This window comes from Trichosurus vulpecula, chromosome 2 (genome assembly GCF_011100635.1).
Source record: "Trichosurus vulpecula isolate mTriVul1 chromosome 2, mTriVul1.pri, whole genome shotgun sequence".
Classification (NCBI taxonomy): Eukaryota; Metazoa; Chordata; class Mammalia; order Diprotodontia; family Phalangeridae; genus Trichosurus; species Trichosurus vulpecula.
Genome location: NC_050574.1, coordinates 361,388,163 through 361,391,645, shown reverse-complemented (window position 1 = coordinate 361,391,645; position 3,483 = coordinate 361,388,163). Strand labels below are relative to the sequence as shown.

The window sequence follows — 3,483 nt, the reverse complement described above, 5'->3', positions numbered from 1 at the left end:
AAAGGAGTTAGGCATTCCGCTAATGGGTTGAGTTGATCTACAACTAGCAAGTAGCATAAAATGATGCCATGAAAAGCCCTGGCAAACTTGCCCTCAAATCAACATTATAATCTACAATGTGAAAAAATATACAAAATAATTAAGACAAATTCATTTCAGCAGGAAGAGAGAGCCCCCGGACCCTTCTCTGTATGTATAAGTATGTATGTGTGTATGTGGGAGGATGATGGTGATGGTACAGTTGTTGGTAATTGAAATAGGGACTTTGGCATGCCTCAAGGCTTCTGTTTGGGAGACTACCATCTGGAGGGGAAGCCATGTGGCACCAGACTGAGGAAGAGCTCACCTGGTATTTCACTGTGGGGGTTGGAAAGGGTGAAAGAAAGAAGAAGGAAAGTGAGGTAGAAAGTTGATTATCTCGGTAGCTTTTTAGTTTAACTAATCTTTCTTGCAAACTAGGTTCTAAATTCAGTTGTTTCTATGCTTCGGGGAGAAAGAGCTATAAAATTTAAATATAACTAAATTCTAAAATTGCATAGTCTTTTAAAATCATTCATTTCATGCCCTCCAAATTTCAATGCTCAGGGGCAAAGTCCCAGTCACCTCTCTCTAGTTATAGCTCTGATACTGAGATAATGACTGAAACTGCCCTTATGACGCTAGAGTAAAACCACTGTTTTCAGTACAAATTTAATCTGAACCTATCCTTATGATTACATAAGGCAGAAACCAGTATTACTTAGAGAAGCCTCAAGACAAAAAAAAAAAAAGAAAGAAAGGAAGAAAAAAGAAGAAGAAATGAATTAAAATGAAATAGAACAGCATGTGGAATAATTATGGGAAGCCACCTGGCAATTTTAAAAAATCATTAAACATAAAGTTAAAATGATTGGAAATTATATATTGGCCCTATAAAAAGCAAAGAGATAGGGTATTATAAGGAACTGATCCAGAAGGTAAAAAGACTAGATGAAAACCAAGGTCAAGCTCAGAAGACAAATTGGGATGAGGAAATTGTGTAATATCTGAACTATAAAAAAAAATTAAATTGTTCTTGCTATACTCCCTCCACACAGTAACAGGACTTTGACTCATGAAAATCACTTGTCTCTATCGGCTTAGGGGGCTGGGGGCATCCTGCAACCATGATTGGGGTTCTGTGTAACGACTGGCTGGGTGAGAAGGTCATTGTGACACACTGACCACTCAATAGGAGATCTGAAGAAACTGATTGCAGCTCAGACAGGTACCCGTTGAAACAAGATTGTACTGAAGAAAAGGCACACAATCTTCAGGAATCATGTGATCCTAGGGGACTATGAGATCCACAATGGAATAAACCTGGAGCTTTATTACCAATGGGGGCAGCAATAACCCACCCCCCAAATCTGCACCTGTGTTGGCAATCAAAATGGGCTCTTAGCACTTAGTTTAACCAAGTGCCCTTGAAGAGTCTGGCCTTTATTTCCTTGATTAAATTAGGAGTCCTTGATGACCTCCTTGCCTCAAGGGAAAGCCTAATTTACATGGGTTTGAGTGACATGTTTGTAACATCAGAGGCTTTTAGATCATGTGGGTTTAAGTCGCATCTTTGTGATGATTTTAGGTCATGTGGGTGAGTCACATGTGTAACTCACCCTTGACCCTGAAAAAAGATATAAAACCAGGGGTTGGCTTTCTCTTTTTCAGAGCTCTGACCCACAGCCATGGTGGCGCTCGTGACTTTGTGCCAGCCCTTGTTATGAAGTCCCGGGCTGAACTTAGATGTTGGTAACTATGAATTGTATTTGGCCTCTCTGTTGATGTTTGTAATTTGTTTGTATTTATTCTGAAGTTCAGGGTGCTGGCTTTTTCCCTTGAACTAAGTGAATGGTATTCGTATGCTGAGTTAAAGTAAGCTTGTTAACCCCTTAACGTTGCTTTCCTTAATAAAGCAGATCAAAAGAACCTGAGCTTGCAGTGTTCTGTGAGCTGGTTGTTGTTGATTTTACACCCCCCACAGCAACTGCTAGCCAGATTGATGAAACAGCACCTCTCTTCCCTTTTTAAAAGTCTAATAAAATAACTTCAATGCTAAAAAAATCATTTGTAACCTTGAGTTTGGGGCCAGTCTGCAGCATAAATTTATCCATGAAGGAACCAAAATCTTCAACCATTTACTTTTTCTATGCTCTGCCCTGGCCTTACCACAGACAAGCTGCCTTCCCTGTTTGTCTGTTCCCCCCACCCCCTGCCCCTATTATTTATCTCAATGTTTAAAAAACAGAAAAAGAAAAAAGGAAAGATGAAGAGCATGAAGAAGTAGTGGACTTTCCTAGACTTGGAGACAAATAGAACTGAGTTTATATTCCAGCTCTATATTTGCTGACTGTGGCTTTATTGATCCAGTGAGCCTCAGGCATCTGTCTAATACTTATCTTCAGGTTAAGCAGTCAGTTAACAAGCATTTGTTAGCTGCTTACTAGGTACTAGTCAGTATGGCTACCATCTGCATAGGGGAGATAGAGAGGTTTCCCATCCTGCAGAAATCAAAGGTACTTAATGTGCTTAAGGTACTTAAAGTACCTTAAAGGTACTTGATAGCACATATTGAGTGTTTATTATATGCTAGGCACTGGGGATCTAAATATGAGCAAAAACAATATTCCCTGCTCTTTAAGGAGCTTACAATCCAATGGGGAGAGCTCAAAAGCTAGGGGTGGGATTTCGGTCAGGAATGCACTAGTAAATGTTTAACATCCAGCTCTCTGTGGGGCTATGTGTGTGAGTAAAAGTATGTAAGACACACTTTTAAGTTTCATCTTCATTATTAATATTTTCTCTATCACTGTCTTACAATCAACAAAACAACATATCATGCTTTGACTTGTAGATTTACTGGTTTCTGATGTGTAAATGCTCCCACTGACACTTTAACAATCAACTCTTGAAAGAATTTGAGCTGTCTTCAACCCACCTCTGGGTGGGTGGGGGTTGGGAAGTGGTGCCTGTATGGGGCAAAGCTGATGGTGAGGAGGTGGAGTAGTCCAGAGGAATGCAACCAGGAGTGAACATGGCTGGGATTGCTGGTCTGGTAGTTGGAGTCAGGCTCACTATCATAAGAGAGGGCCACAGGGCAGAAGCATGTATGGAAAATAGATGGAAAAGAGAAACATGCAAAGAAGAAAAAAATAATAATGTTAATAGGTAGGAAAGCTATAGCATTCAATGTTGAAAATGCATATGGAAAAGAAGTGAGAACTATCCTATCTCTCCTATTTTCAATTCCTATCTAGGTCTTACTGTTCTTCCACTAAGGACCACTGTACTAATTAATTGCTAAGTGACTTCAGAACAACCCAAAGAAGTCAAACTAACTCCATAAAAGTGCCTCACTCACTCTTATGAAATATACCCTTCTCAACATTTTAATTCCTCCATAGCTTTGAAGACATGAGAATTCTAGGTCTGATAGTGATGTATGCAAGCTAGAGGAGAGAAGAA

The 3,483-nt window shown here is 39.7% G+C and overlaps 1 pseudogene; it reads left to right on the top strand.

The window, feature by feature from the left end:
- Nucleotides 1-1,145: 1,145 nt before the first annotated feature.
- Nucleotides 1,146-1,374, top strand: LOC118837170 (annotated as a pseudogene).
- The last annotated feature ends 2,109 nt before the right edge of the window (nt 1,375-3,483 follow it).